We start from the raw sequence: 16975 nt of genomic DNA, 5'->3' as shown, positions 1-16975 counted from the left end.
GTCACTAATTAATAGAACACTATCAAATGCACTTATACAGACATTGACACATCAACAGTCATCTTTGTCGGTTATGCAGTCATCCTACTCACTCATGAAAAAAATTCTAAGGTTTTTTAAATACTAATTTCTAACTATAACGTCTCTGAAACCTATGGTTTTTTCACTGAATTTCAAAGGTTTTTTAAATGCTAATTTTTAAGTGTGATAGTAGTTATACCTATTTTTTTGTACTGATTTTCTACAGTTTAACTGTTTATTTATAAATATTGTATTCATTAAATAACATATTTTTCTGAAAATTTCAACAAAAAAATTCAAAAGAAATCAAACTGAAATATTGACTAATTTATTGTTTAAATTTTTTATTTTAATATATTGATATTATTTTCTTTTTTTTTAAATTCAATTTTTTTTCTCGGAGTCGCGCACTCAAAGCGTACACATCACGGTGGGTGCGCGCATTCTAGCCGCCATTTTAGAAAAGTTGTGAAGGATCTGCGTATGGTGTGCGACGGCTGCGTGTTTTTCAGTTACATCATTTACATTTAATATTACGTGATGTGCGCGATTGGTATGCGACCAGTCCGCGACTCCTGCTCCCGCGCATTCATGACACATGCACATTACGGTACGAGATGCTTGTGCGGTTGCGGGTCTCGCGTATCATATACGTGCTAAGGCGCGCTGGGTGCGCGACTCCCGCAAAAAAATGTTATGTTCCAAAATTATATGTATGTGTCTTTAATATACATATTAGGGCAAGAGATTATCTAAGATATTCATAAAAATAATATTTGCTCTTATAATAAACTTATACTATTTTTAAATATATTTTCGCGAAGGGTGCGTGCATCGTGAGTGCAGAGAACGAGGTCAGTAGAGCTGCTGTAGAGCCAGAGAAACAAGATCAGCAGAGCCGTTGTAGAGCCAGAGAACCAGGTCAGAAGAGCTGCTCTAGAGCCTAAGAAGCAGGTCAGCAGAGCTGCTCTAGAGCCAGAGACCCAGGTCATCAGAGCTGCTCTAGAGGTCGAGAACCAGGTCAGCAGAGCTGCTGTAGAGCCAGAGAAACCAGGTCAGCAGAGCTGCTTTAGAGGAGAGAACCAGGTCAGCAGAACTGCTTTAGATCCAGAGAACCAGGTCAGCAGAGCTGCTTTAGAGCCAGAGTACCAGGTCAGCAGAGCTGCTTTAGAGCCAGAGAACCAGGTCAGCAGAGCTGCTTTAGTGCAAGAGGACCAGGTCAGCAGAACTGCGTTAGAGCAAGAAAACCAGGTCAGAAGAGCTGCTTTAGAGCCAGAAAACCGGGTCAGAAGAGCTGCTTTAGAGCCAGAGAACCGGGTCAGCAGAGCTGCTTTAGAGCCAGAGAACCAGGTCAGCAGAGCTGCTCTAGAGGCAGAGAACCAGGTCAGCAGAGCTGCTTTAGAGGCAGAGAACCAGGTCAGCAGAGCTGCTTTAGAGGCAGAGAACCAGGTCAGCAGAGCTGCTCTAGAGCCAGAGAACCAGGTCAGCAGAGCTGCTTTAGAGGGAGAGAACCAGGTCAGCAGAGCTGCTTTAGAGCCAGAGAAGCAGGCCAGCAGAGCTGCTTTAGAGCCAGAGAACCAGGTCAGCAGAGCTGCTCTAGCTGACACTGACTGACTGACACTGATTGACAGAAACTGACTGACTGACAATGCCTGACACTGATTGACTGACACTGACTGACTACTCTCTACTACTCACTCTCTACCACTCACTCTCTACTACTCTACTAGTCACTCTCTACTACTCACTCTACTACTCTCTACCACTCACTCTCTACTACTCACTCTCTACTTCTCTACTACTCACTCTCTACTGCTCTCTACTACTCACTCTCTACTGCTCTCTCTACTACTCTCTACTACTCACTCTCTACTACTCACTCTCTACTACTACTCACTCTCTACTACTCTCTACCACTCACTCTCTACTACTCACTCTCTACTTCTCTACTACTCACTCTCTACTGCTCTCTACTACTCTCTCTACTACTCACTCTCTACTACTCACTCTACTACTCACTCTACTACTCACTCTCTACTACTCACTCTACTACTCACTACTACTCACTCTACTACTCACTACTACTCACTCTACTGCTCTCTAAAACTCTCTCTACTACTCATTCTCTGCTACTCTCTCTACTACTCTATTACTCTATTACTCACTCTCTACCTCTCTCTCTACTACTCTCTACCTCTCCCTCTCTACCTCTCTCTACACGCACACATATATATGCATTTATATATATGTGTGTGTGTGTGTGTGTGTGTGTATATATATATATATATACATACACACACATACATATATAAACATATATATAATCTGCATATCTTTATAAATACAAATATAAATGCATGCATACATATACATATATGCATACATATACATATATGCATACATATGCATGTTATGTACATGAAAGTTTGAAAAACACTAACACAAGCAAAGCTAAAAAGCCACCTAATTACAAACAGAATTGCTTTAACTTAAACGAGGGCGAGTCCTATTGCATTTTCAATGCTGGTTTACTTTGGTTCCATCAAGAAGGCATTCAGATGTGTCACACATTTGCCATAAATTCGGAATGGTAGCACTCTAGTTGCTCATTAGATCACTATAGTAAAGCTACTGCTCACCAGGTAAGTCTGCTGCTGGTATTCAAAGCGCATGTTTCAGTCTACATGTCAGAATGTTTTAATGAAATAGAAGAGGATTTGAGAAGTCACTCAAAATGTGCCCTAATTTTTCTTTTTTCAGCACTAATCATAATTTCTATGGCAAAATGAAACCCCTCATTGTGTTCCTTTTAAATTAAACTACTCACTCTCTACTACTCACTCGCTACTACTCTCCAATACTCACTCTCTACTACTCACTCTCTACTACTCACTCTCTACTACTCACTCTCTAATACTCTCTACTAATCTCTACTACCCTCTCTACTACTCTCTATTACTCACTCTCTACCTCTCTCTCCACTACTCTCTACGTCTCTACCACTCTGCCTCTACCTCTCTACCTCTACACCTCTACCTCTCTTTACACGCACACATATATATATGCGTATATATATATATATATTACCTACTGGCGGTCGCCAGTAGGTAGTTATAGTTAGGACCCTGTTTCCATAGGAAATCCGCAACATTCTATTTGGAATAACTTTGGCGCCGGTCGACGAATCCTCGCGAAATTTTCAAAATAGGTGGGGCGCTACGCTCCGCTCCTACCCTGAAAGTCTCGGGGGGATTCGTCAAGCGGGGGCTGAGATAAAAGGGGGGTTCCAAAACGCGTTTTTCCCATGCATTTTTCCATAGGACCTTTAGACACAGCTACAGCCCGAACGGCTGAACAGAATTACTTCAAATTTGGCAGAGAGGTAGTCCTCAGGTCAAGGAAGTGCCTTTTGTAGGTTTGGTGTAAATCTGTTCAGTAGATTCTGAGAAAATAGCCTTTAAATCAATATATATATCTGAGCCAGCTTACGGTGCGCTTACCGTGCGCTTACCGTACGCGTACGGTGACGTGCGCGAGCGTGATTCTGATTGGCTCTTAGATCTTAGTAAACATTCGAATCGGTCGAAACCAGGAAGCGGCGGCCGCCATTTTGTGTATTTCACTCAGAAAAAAAAGGGTGATAACTTGAAAAGGGGGCAAGGAAGAGAGTTACAGACCCCCTAACATTTGTAAGGGGGTCAAAGAAGGACAGAAAAGTACAAAGAAAACATTTATTGATTTTTAAAAAAATCGCGGGGTACGCGTACGGTAAGCTCACCGTACGCGTACGGTAAAAAAAAAAATAAAAAAAGAAATGAAATGCAGATTTAAGTGTTTAGATATTAGGGGGCTCTAAAAAGAGCCGTTGTGTTTATGAAGTGATTTTTTATTGGTACCTACAAGTAAGTACCGATGCAGAGTCTAAGGTTCAAGAGGAAGACACGCGCACGCGAGCATGCGCAAAACAGGCACGCCCCTTCACTTCCGCGTAACATGCGCGTGACGTACGTCTACGCAAATTGCGTAAATGAACGCAAACAGCGTAGAAATCTAACGTAATGAAAGCAAAAAGTGCGCTTACCGTATGCGCACGTTAAAAAATAATAAAAAAAAAAAAAAAGGGGAAAAAAAAACACTATGTTATACTAATAAATCTTACCTGTTTAGTTTAAAAAAATGGTAAAAAAAAAATATATTGTAGAATTTTTAAAATTTAACCATAGTCTTCAAAAAAGGATAGAAAATTCAAATAAAAATATGTTAAAAAAATTGAAAAAAAAAAAAAAAAGAATTAGCATTTAAAAAACCTTGCAAATTCACTGAAAAAACCATGGGTTTCACACACGTTGATGAATACAGGCCCCAGCTAGGCCCACAGGACACAAGGGTTCGCTCTCCTGTAATGGAATCTATAAGGAAGTTGGCACGGAAACTGCAAAGTACAAAGACAGCATTTATTAACCCTTAAGGGTGGTCCTACAATCCACACAACTCTCTTCAGTATTGCATAGAGTAGCACAAAGAACTTACGTACATGGTCCCCTTTTATACACAATAGAGGGGCTCATAAGTGGGTGGATACAACATGAGGCCGAAGAACATTACCATTTATGGTCATTTTCGATACTGAATCAATATGCGGGCGGAGCTAACACACTCCTTGAGCCCGCGAAGACATGGTCAAGCAAGGCTAACTGATAACAGATGTGGTCAGTTCTGGGCATGCGCCAGATGGACAAAGGAGCTATTTATAGACTGTTACTAGGCAGATTACAAGAGCAACCAACACAGAGGTTGGACTCTTCTCGTGGGGAACACGTGGAAGCATGACAATACAAAATGGAGTCCGAACTTCGGTCAACATAACAGAGAAAACATGATCTAAGTAAGGGAATTAATGTCTTTAGTAAATGCTTAATCACATCGTTGTTTCAGTTTACAACAACGTTATAGTTAGGAATTAGCATTTAAAAAACCTTGCAAATTCAATGAAAAAACCAAAGGTTTCACACATGTTATAGTTAGATGGACATTTCACTCGTAAAAAACCAATGAAATTCCCCCGTTATAGTTAGTTCAGCTAACTATAACTCGCGCGCCCGCAATGCACTACTGATGACGTCACATATTACATCACTCATGACATGGTCACTGACATCACTCATGACATCACTGATGACATCTCAAATGACATCACTGATGACATCACTGATGACATCTTCCTTGTGATAGAGTGGCAGACCTCCTCTTCCCCTAATATATCCTTTGATACACACATTCAAAAATAGAGACTAAAATTTTTAAAACAATGGACATACCAATACCAGTTACAAGAACCTCTTAAGTAATTCTAAGAACCACATACACATCCACTCATTCACCAACAGTCCTATACAGTCACTCATACATGCACTCACTCATCATATGTACTCATACACCTATACATCCTGTTACACAATGCCACTCATCCATAGAGTTACTCATACATACTCACTCATGCTAATAAAGAAACAAACATACATTTATTATCTTATACAGTTATACACACACCACCACACTTACTTCTACGGAAAATTACACATACTTAGTCTTATAAACAATCACTTATAGAAACACATACTTATTCATACAGGAACTCTTTCAATCTCTCACTCTCACATATACTCACTTATATACACCAATAGTCACATATACTAGTTTAATAGATATGTAGTTACTCATAAAGACACTATTGAGACAGTGATTCACTCACTAACACACCCATACACACACTCATCCACCCATACAGTCCTGCACACATGCTGTCTTCAACACATACAAAGAGTGAATCACTCATTCATGCACCTATGCACTACAAAATACCCCCCACCGAACCATACAGACACTCAGACTGATACTCAAAAAACAACTAATAACCTATATAGACACCCAAGAAGCTACTCACCAACCCATTCAGCCACTTATACACAAAGTGAGAGACTGATACAGATATTTTCATATTTAAACATTACTCAGTAAGCCATGTATTCAGTATGATACACTTAATCAGTCAGATACACAATAAATTTTTCAAAAACAAAGCATCCATTTAGACACTTATATACCCATTTATTCTTTCATTGACCTTGAGATATACATATATTAAACATATTTAATTTTCAGAAATACACACATTCACTGGATGATGTCATCAGTGATGTCATCAGTGATGTCATTTGAGATGTCATCAGTGATGTCATGAGTGATGTCAGTGACCATGTCATGAGTGATGTAATATGTGACGTCATCAGTAGTGCATTGCGGGCGCGCGAGTTATAGTTAGCTGAACTAACTATAACGGGGGAATTTCATTGGTTTTTTACGAGTGAAATGTCCAGCTAACTATAACATGTGTGAAACCTTTGTTTTTTTCATTGAATTTGCAAGGTTTTTTAAATGCTAATTCCTAACTATAACGTGTGTGAAACCCATGGTTTTTTCAGTGAATTTGCAAGGTTTTTTAAATGCTAATTCCTAACTATAACGTGTGTGAAACCCATGCTTTTTTCAGTGAATATATATATATATATATATATATATATATATATATATATATATATATATATATATCTTCAGAGATGATTGCATCATGGGTTTCAATAAACCACAAGGAACCAAAGATTTTAGCCATCTGGTCATTCATCTGAGAAGCACAGTGCAGAAAAGAACAGCATTTATAGAACTGAAGAACTCGGACTGCGGTAGCAAGAAATATTCAAGCATGTCTTTGTGAAAGTGAACTAAAAGAAACCAGCCCTATTGTAGTATGTTTTTCAATTTTAAACCACTAACAGGATAACATACATTCCCAGAGAACACTGTATTTAGGGACCTAACCTGCGAGTACTATTATTACAAAGGTGCATTCTTGGGTTTCACAATACAACACAATAGAAATGGGTCCTCCATTTATTTAGTGTAATATTCATACATTTAAGGTTGTTTTCAAAAGAATGGCCCTGTTTAAGGATGACTTAGTGTTATTTCTTTAGTTTTTTACGATTTATGTAAGTTACATTTTTAGCATCTCCATGTTATCCATTTTCCATCATCCTGCATGGCCACCATACAGCAGAGTAACAAACATGGGTGGCCATAAATTACACCTATAGGCCTTTCCCACAGAAGTGTAGTTGGATGCGTCCGATGTCAGAGGTCCCTTTGTGCTGGGATAATTTATGACTTTCTGCCTTTCAAGTTTGCAAAATACAAGTTCATCTGTAGTTCAAATGTAAAGCTGAAATAGAACCACAATAGCAATGCAAGAATCAATGTAAAATACATCCAACTTGTTCTGCATCACCCAAAAATCCCACAGCACCAAAATTAACAATGTTGGTGATGGACAGAAGAAAGATCAAAGCTCTCTCCTATTACAATGCTGAGATTTATTAGAAATGACAGAAGACTGTATAGCATTCTTCTGAACAGTTACTGACCTAGAAATTAAAATACAACTAAGAGTCCAGAGGCCTGTAGCTTTAAAGAGCATTGACAGGCTTTTCATCTGTTTTTCCATCCTCAAGGGTGACAGCTGGATTTTATTTCTTGATTGCTGTTATTTTGATATGCAAAATGGAGTTTTATTTACACTGTGCTGCACTGATTGGTTTTTTGCAGGTACCCACCCCTTTGCTGTGAAAATGACTGTGCTATAGATGTTAGGCATCATTTCTGAAGTTCCTGATATTATTTCTATTCATACAATGCCTTACTATATTTTTGCTTACTTGCTTATGAGACTCTGTACGTGTTTTGCATGACTAGCAGCAGTATACACAATCATTTTGGAGGCAGTATTAGTGTCAATTTTGGTGTATTGCCATGGGTTCTCTCAGCAATACGGTTTGCTAGCTTTTAGTGGGTACTTTGGCCTTAGCCTATATGAGCATTACTGTTTTTGCAATGATAACTGGTGATATGGTTTCAGTAGAGTGTGATATGACATAGGTATTTGAAAGCAAGGTGATGCCATTTGACTTTAGCTGCTAGGTGTGACTTGGTTCACAGGTTTGAGAATCTAGTCTACTTGTTTCTGTGCTTTGTAAGATAGAGTTTACCAGTTTCATGGGATTTCTGCTTAATTTGTTGAAACACACTGTAGTAAGCAAAGTGCACCATGTACAAGACCTGGGCATGGCATTATGCCCCAAACCATTTACATGCTTATGTGTCCATGTAATTTAGGGTTTCTAACCACAAAAGGGACTGACTGCCCAGTGTAGCTGGATGCTCCTTTTGGGGCATGCACTGAGGATTTTGATCATAAGCCGCATGAGGATCTCCAAGGTTACACGCTGCATACTGCCTTTGCTTTATTTGGTAGTGTTAAGTGATGCTTAAAAGCAAGTGAAGGGCAAAAAATCTAGGTCACACATTGCAGTCCACTGTTCTAAAGTGCTGTCAAAAGTATGTTGGATGACTGGGTAGGTTTTTTCACGGTTTGTGGGGGTAGGTATATAAGCCATGGGCAGGCACATAAGATTGCATACTGCCTATAATTATGTTGGTGCAATTCTGTCTACTATTATGAAATTTTCACTTATGTCAAAGGTGTGTATTGGTAGCGATTACCTTCTTCCGCTCATATGTTGAATGCATTGGTTGATCTTTTATTTGTGTTGAAAATAGAAGGTGGGTTATGTCATATCTCGTGTGGTCATGGTTCATGTCAGTCTCTCATTCTATGTGTGATGCCTTGTGTAATGTATGGTCTGAAATCCATCCAGCACAGCGGGATAATTTTTTTTTTTTTTAAACAGACTTTATAAGGTCACAAAACAAAATGCCGTCAATCCCCTTCCCCCGTACTCCGCCCTCCAGCCAAATCAGAACGTGGTGCAGTGACCAGTCCACCAAACTGATCACAACTGTACAACATTCACCCCAACAGCGTCTATGCTACGAGGTAGTTCATCCACAGGAGTAATCCACAATGAATGTGCGATAAAACCAATATGCCCCCCGCCCCATCCCCCAGCAACCCCCCCAACGTAACCCCCCCACCCAAGCATGTCGCCAGTATCTATCATAATTACATGTGCATCAAAGCCTCACCTACCACTCGTCGGATCCGCCTCCCAGCTATCCCAGCAGAGAGTGCCTCAGGAGCATGGGGGAAGCCTGTTACAGGGTGCTCACGGAACCGGGGCCCCATCATCCTCCACCGGATCTCCCCCATCTCCCACAGCCGAGCGCTTGAACAATTCCAGGAGCGCCAACCATGCCCGGGCCCATACGTGCGATCTTTCATTTTCACTACGTCTAGCCAGACACAATCTATAAGTCCCCTCACTTCCCGCCCATTTCTCCATCTCCCTAGACCACCGCAAGAAATTAGGTCCCTGCCTCGCCTTCCAATGGGAAGTAATCTCCCGCTTGGCCAGGACCAGCCCCAAGTCAATAAACCTACTGGTGACCTTAGTCTTTGCAGTATGCGGAAACCCATGCAGCAAACATACCCCCGGGCCCACCTCCAAATCCCTCTCTGTCACCGTCAGTAGTAACGTCGCCACTTCCTGCCAAAATCCTGTCACCTGTGAACAGTCCCAGAACATGTGAAGAAAAGTCGCCCCAACATGACCACATCGGGGGCAAGCATCCGGCCCTCCAAAGTACTCAGCTATTTTGCTAAGGGTAAGATATGCCCTATGGAAAACATAAAACTGAATGAGCTGGAAACGTGCATTTCGTGTACACTTCCAAGGGCGCTCCGTGATTTCTTCCCAGTTTTTGTCCGCAATAGGCGCCCCCAGGTCTGCCTCCCACTTGACGTGCAGCGCAGCCAGGGGTTGCCGCATATCCCCAGTAATCCGCCTGTACAGCACAGCTGGATAATGCACTAGACACATAGGGTTAGAGCTATGCCAGCTAGTACTTAGTGCTGGTGTAGTGTTAGATGTTTTACTTAAACCTCTAGGTTAACTAAGTTTTGCTGAAGACACCTCCTTGATCCTACTTAGCATGAACACTGACATCTTAGTACAACCCTTCTTTGGCAAGCAGTGCATGTAAAAAGTGTGCAAACATGCAGAACCCTTGAGCACCCACCTATCAGCCTATATGAATCAAAGGATTCAGAAGATCATGAGTGAAGGGGGTGCATTACATGGGGAAAAGATAAGGGAGTGCTTCAGGCTGTGATGGAAGCGAGCCGACAGACCTCTATAGGAGAAAGGTACGAAACCCTTGGCCAAGAGGCAGGACATTAAGAAACCAAAGGATGTGGGCAGATGAGTAGAAAACTGAGCCCTGAGGTCCTTCCTGCAGACTTAGTCCTGCATTTCTGCTTCCACTTATAAGACTCTTGATACTACGTATACAATCCCACACATAAAACTGTTAATTAAGGGATTTATCCCCGATATTCAAAGCACAAGCAGAAAGTATTGGGAGCACATTGCAACAAGAATATCAACATAGTCACAAGAATACCCTCACATCATCACACCTTTAGCTTGTTTCTTGAATAATAGCTGATCAATTTAAAAGAGCTGCAGAAGGAGGAAGATTAACTGTGTGGGAAATCTACAGCTAGGTTTCATGAAGCACGAGATAAACAAATTAAAATCCTCAGGTACCAAATCCCAAGACTGAGTAACCTCAGCTTGGGATGGGGCAACTGGCCTTGCTACTGCATGAGCAGAGATGGCACAGTGATAGTTTTTCATGGGAATGAAAAGCCATTTCCAGGGGTAGTAAGTACCACTGCTGCTGAGCCTAGGTAGGAACTATGAGGATTAGCCCCAGTGATGCTTTTCACATCTTCCTCACTACTTATGGGCTGAGTGGGAGTGGAGGAAAGCGTAAAAAATAACCCTGGTCAGCAGATCCACAGGGCATTGCTCAAAAATTGGTGGGCAAAACTGTGGCACTTTGCATTCTCGTGTGAGGCAAACAGGTCTACCGCTGGTTTCGCCTAGAAATAAAAGTATTGTTGAAGCACATAAGCACTGATTTCCCATTCATGTATTTGGCGACCTGCTCAGGAAAACACACAAGCAACGTTTTTGTCTATTCCTAGGAGATGTTCTGCTAGGAGGAAGACTTGCTGATGAATTGTGCAGTTCAAAAGTGTATGTGATCTAGTGGACAGCTATGGTAAGGGAATACCCCCCTGTTTTTGAACGTATTATATGGTGGTGATGTCTGTGTGAATGAGCACTGTTTACTTGCAAATGAGCCGCACATACTGCCAGCTGAACTGCAATCACTTTCAGTACACAGATGTGCAGGTGAAGTTGCTGCGAAGACCACTGTTCCTAGATTGAGCTGGTCCATGTATGCTGCCCACCATATGAGGGAGCAGTTAGTGTTGATGGACACTTGCGGCTCGGGCATCGTGAAGCAACCAGCCCAGTAACAAGTTTTTGTTTTCCACTATTATTCATTGTGCTGAACACTGGACTAACAATAGTCTTACATGCCAGTCACCTGTGACCATTGTCTCTCTTGGAAAGAGTGAATGTGAAATTAGACATTTGAAACTAGTGCACAACGGAAAACACCATAATCTCCAACAGTTTGATTAGTGTTCTCATTGTCAGAGGATGCAATGTCTAGTGAAGGGGAAATAGCCTTTGAAAAGCCATCACTCTTGACTAAGGTAGGCTTTGTCAGTCACTGTAATGAGAATAGCCCCCAAGAATGCTTCTATGTGTAGGGGGCAAAGATGGAATTTCTGTGCTTTGATGGCGAATCCCTATGTATTTAGGAGTAAAATAGCTTGTTGGGTGTGAGAAAGGCATTGTACTTAATTGCTGCTCTTTACCATCAGTTGTCTAGGTGAGGAAAGACAGTAATGCCATTGTGTAAAAGATGCGCTGCTACAACAGTCGGGAAATTGGTGCACACACAACGGGCTGTTATGACCTCATAAAATAGTACTTTGGATTGATAATGAACTCCACCTACACAAACCTGAGTTACTGGCACTGTGCTGAGTGTTTAAAAGAGTGAGGTGGAATTCCAGACAGTAGCTCTGGGTGATGATGGAGAGAACCCACTGGTTCAACTTGTATCCCTCCACTGGTAAGTCATAAACGGATGCATTTCCAGATGTAGATTTCTTGACAGGACTGTGTAGAAGGTGCCCTTGTTTTTAGCACCACTGGCCTTAACGTGGATCTGGGCATGTAACACGCCTCTAATGTATGGCTCTGCAGCAAACTGATCTTTATGAGAGGGCTGCTGTGGTTGGTACTGCATTTGTGCAGCACCTAACTGCTGGCGATAAAATCCTGAGATATTGCTGGTTTTGGAGTGCACTCATTGGCTTTGGCATATTGAAATCCTTTTGGATTTTCTCCAGCATGCGGTCGACTTGTGAGCCAAAGAGGTGTTCCCCATTGAAGTGAAACCAGTGCGCTAGCGGTGCACCTCAAGCCAGAAACCAGACACACTAAATCAAGAATGATTGCATAATAGGATGCTGGTTTTCACATCGTGAGAGCTGCATAAGTAGCATCGAGCAAACACCAGATCTTGGCAACAGAGATTATTTTGCCCTCTTGGACAAATCCCTAACTTTTTGTGTTTACTTCAGGATGGTGCTTTACAAGGTCCTCCATTTACTCCCACTGATGCCCGGAGAGCAAGCTGATGGAGGTGACAATTCGCCCTGACAGCTGCCACAGATACCCACCAACTTGCAGCATTGAACTTCTTACTATCCTCATCTGTAAGAGCAATATCCTTCACAGCCTTCATAAATGCTTATCTGCATGTCATGCAGGAGACAACAAAATTGGGTGAAACATAACAAACGAAAATGAGATCTTCTGGAGTGTGCTTGTGTTTTTTCTCCACCACGAGTGTGACAACTTGTGCCCTTGATTGGGTCCTTAAAATTCCCAGTGGAGCAATTCAGAATGCTTTTAAGCATGGGTAGTAATTCCACATACCACTCCATATTTTCGAGGGTCTTGCTGAGAAAGTAATCTTCCTCTTACCTCACATGAGGTTTAATCTTGCGGTGGTCTTCTGGACTTTGTATGACAGTGTGACAGGCGGTCGTATCATTGGGGAGGGAAGAGGGTTCAATTGGATATGGCTCCAAAGTGCAATGGATTCTTTCTGTCATCCATGGGCATCGGGTCATCAAAAGGTTTGATTCAATAGACTGTAGCGGTGATGGTGTAGGTGGTAGTGTGGGTTCCCTGGGTAGTTTCATTGGTATGAGGTAAGCCGTAAGCTCCTCTGAAACTGCCTCAAAGGTAATGTAGCATTTATTTTTGACGTGTGGTCATCCTGTTGGAGGAGGCGGTGCATGGGAATGGCCGGGGACTAGGTCAATGTAAATCTTTTATTCCCATACATCAGACTGGTCGCATTAGTCTTCGGCAGGAATGAGGGTTACTTGGAATGGAGCTCAAGTCTGGCTTCGATGTCGACTTCAGGGCCTACCTCAGTTCCGAGGTGAGCTAAGCAGTTTATCTACTTTGAGGCTTACTATCTCATCATCAAGGCTCTGTTTCTGGAGCACAAGGAGTCTCTGACCAAGGGGCTTCAGGAACAGTATGCAGTGTCGACTCTTGAGGCCCACTCAAAGGTGGTTTGGGAGTCAATGCATGGTGCTCTAGGGCTATTCCTTGCACTGGAACTGCGGCTCAGTGGTGAAGATCAAAACAGGATGCTTGGTATGAGATGTGTGAATCGCAAGGTGTGGTCTTACTCCTGGGTGTGGATTTCATAGAGGACCATCGAAAAAACTGCTCTTCAATGTTGGAGTTATTAGATGTCATCTGTTCAGGACTCTGCTCCTCATTCACCGGACTGCCACAAGGCTTGGTGTTTCACCAAGGGAGTAAGTTGCTTCAAGACTATGTCCAGACTGTGCACTGCATCCTGTAATGCACCCCATCGATCCCTTCAGTGTCAAATGGTCTTTTTGCATCAAAATACTTTCCACGTTAGACAGGTGGACTCGCCATGGTCCTTCTGGAGGCAGAGGTTACAGGTCATGTGCTGGTCCAACCAAGGCGACTTGCTACAGGTGGGGGCAGAACTTAAAACGGAATGTTCTATATAACCGCCCCCACCCCCCCATCAACACAAGTCATACTCATTCAACCTCATCCCAGGATTCTTTGTACGATTCAGCTCTGAAGCATTCAGTGGCCAGAAAAGGACCTTGCATATTTAGGTTGGCATTTTTATGAACAAAATTACAGATCCCTCCAAGATAGGTCTGAACCCAACAGTGGGAAATAAACAATTTGAGGTGGAGTCTGTGTTCTGATGCGTTATGGGGTTTGGGAAAGGTATCACTTCAAAAGTGAAACAACTTCTTCAAAGAAGACCAACTTGCAATGTTGGCATCCAAAACTAAAATGCTGTAGGGTGCACAACATGCCATCTACAGCAGCACATCTATTAACCTTTAAATATAAAACATACATGTCAGAGATCATTGTAATGGGTCAAATGCTTGAGAATGGTTAAAGGGTGCCGTGTAAGGTCTTAACAATCCTGGAGAATGGTTCTGCTATACATCAAACTATAGGAGATACATTTGCATGTGGCTTTACAAACTATAAATAATTAAATTGTTGGATTTGAATAATTGCAGTTCATTACAGCTTTGTTCGACAATTTTGTCATAAAAGCAGATACACACATACAATATTTTTAAGACAATAAATATTCTGAATTCTAAAACATTTAAAAACAGATTAAACATGATGGCTGCCGAATACATTGCTCATAAGAATAAAAAGAAGAAACTTTCCCCTGTCCTTTTTGCTAAAAACCCATGATCAATCAGAATTATCTTGATCGAATTACGACGAAAAGAAGCTTGGCGGCATTACTGAGGCAAAGACAATCAAACAATCTAAGTCAACGCCCTTAGTCTAATGGACCAAGCCCAACCTAGGAACTTAGCCATGGCTATGGCTATAGGCTGCGATGGATCCGTAGTGAGTATTCTTAAGGCCTCTTCATGTTTCCTAAAGCCCAGGATCTTACAAATAGGGATAACCCACTTCGCGCGAGGTTTTTTGTATAGTGGACAAAAGAACAACAAATGGCTAATTGTTTCATCTCTGTCAGAACATTTTGGGCAAACTTTCATGTTAACCCCTGCCCAATTACCATCAAATGATCTAACTGGTAGGGTCCTCAGTTGAAAGTATAACTTCCTGTCGAAAGGTTTCTCAATGAAGTCCCAGTAGTCTTCTAGGGCAGGCATTGACTTCAGTTCAAGAAACGGACCAGACAGTACTTTTGAGGCACCCTTAGCTCGCATTGATGCCATTGTCATATCCCAATACAACTCCTTCAAAACCTTCTTAGAGGGAAAAGAAGCATTTTGGGGATCCTCCCAGAGGTCTCTCAAGCCTAAATTCACCAGCAGTGACCTTTTTTCCCCCAGCCACTTAATCCTATGGTGATGATCTGTATCCATTACATCTTTTAAACCTTTTACATAATGTGAGAGTTCGGCTGTGCACCACAATCTTCTCCAAAATAAGAGAGGGCGGAGTTTGGCCAAATCCCTTATAGGTTTCCTACCCATATCAAGCAATAATGGGCACGTGGGAGTACTTTGCGGGACACCAATAACCTTTCGCAAGAATGTATTTTCAGCAACGGTTATGGTGGATAAATTCTGGAACCCCCAAAGTTCGGCACCGTAAAGGGTAGAGCTTAGGACTTTTAGACCATAAATCACCATTAATGGACTAATAGGCTTGGTAAAGGAGGTATTAAAGTTAGCTGCAAGGATCCCAGCCTGTTGCTTATGCTTCAGAGTGGCTGTATTGATTTGCTTAGACCAGCTCATATCTGACTGAAGCATGACCCCCAGGTAAGTAAAGGCATCTACTTTCTCAAGAGGTACCTTGTTCATAAAAACCTTGCCCCGAAAAGACTTGTGTTCGTTAAATGTCATAAATTTAGTCTTTTCTGTATTTATTATGAGGCCACGAGATGAACAAAAGGCCTCAAATCTACTCAGGGCCTTTTGTAATCCGCTAGGGGTTTTAGACACTATCAGAGTATCATCCGCAAACATGAGGACAGGCATGCGTTCGTTAGCCAACACAAGAGCATCGGTGGGGGTCTCCATGAGGAAGTCAGCCACCCCATTCACAAAGAGCGAGAACAGGGTAGGTGCAAGCACACAACCCTGACGTACACCCCTGGATACCGGGAAGGAGTCGGTGACCTCACCCCTTGTGCCCCACCTGACTCGCGCATGATTATCCTCATGTAAGCGGATGATCAAGGACAACAAATCAGCAGGGATTGCTAGTTTACTAAGGACGTCCCACATCCTTCGTCGAGGCACCAGATCGAAGGCTGCCTTCAAGTCTACAAATACCACATATAGGGCTCCTTTTCCCAGAACAACTGTCTTCCAATAGATGTTAATAAAACAGAAGACCTGGTCTATGGTACTTGTAAAGGGACGGAAACCCACTTGCAATGGTGTAAGAATGTGTTCCTCATCCATCCATAACTGAATCTTATGAAGAATCAGTCTGCCCATTATCTTTTGGATGGAGTCAATAAGACTTATAGGTCGGTAATTTGCCGCAGCTGATTTGTCCCCCTTTTTGAAAACCGGTATTATCTCGGCCCCTTTCCAAGAGGCCGGGATCGGAGCCCCACAGGCAATAGCATTTGCTAGATATCTTATATATAGCTGCCAAGATGTTTTATAGTTTACAAACAAATCACCTGGAATATTATCTATTCCAGGAGTCCGACCTGGAATTATGGTATTCAAAGCCCTGTCTACATCACCTAGCGTAAATACCTCTCCAGAGAAGAATGTTAATTCAATGGACCCTATAAGCTGATCATCCTCCGAGGATGCATACTGGGGTTTAAAATATTCTACCCATTGGTGGTGGGCAACATTATTCTGCGGGGGGTCCGGAATCCCCCCCCCCCCCGGTCCCATTTAAAC

General features: G+C 42.1%; 1 protein-coding gene across 5 annotated transcripts in view; it reads right to left on the bottom strand.

The window, feature by feature from the left end:
• The window catches only part of IKZF4 (IKAROS family zinc finger 4), a 218582-nt gene that overhangs the window by 160824 nt on the left and 40783 nt on the right, over positions 1 to 16975 (bottom strand). The gene's annotated exons all lie outside the window — the stretch shown is intronic.

Source organism: Triturus cristatus, chromosome 4_2, assembly GCF_964204655.1.
Source record: "Triturus cristatus chromosome 4_2, aTriCri1.1, whole genome shotgun sequence".
In the NCBI taxonomy this organism is placed as follows: Eukaryota; Metazoa; Chordata; class Amphibia; order Caudata; family Salamandridae; genus Triturus; species Triturus cristatus.
The sequence above is the reverse complement of the archived record's forward strand: the minus strand, read 5'-3'. Positions and strand labels throughout refer to the sequence as shown.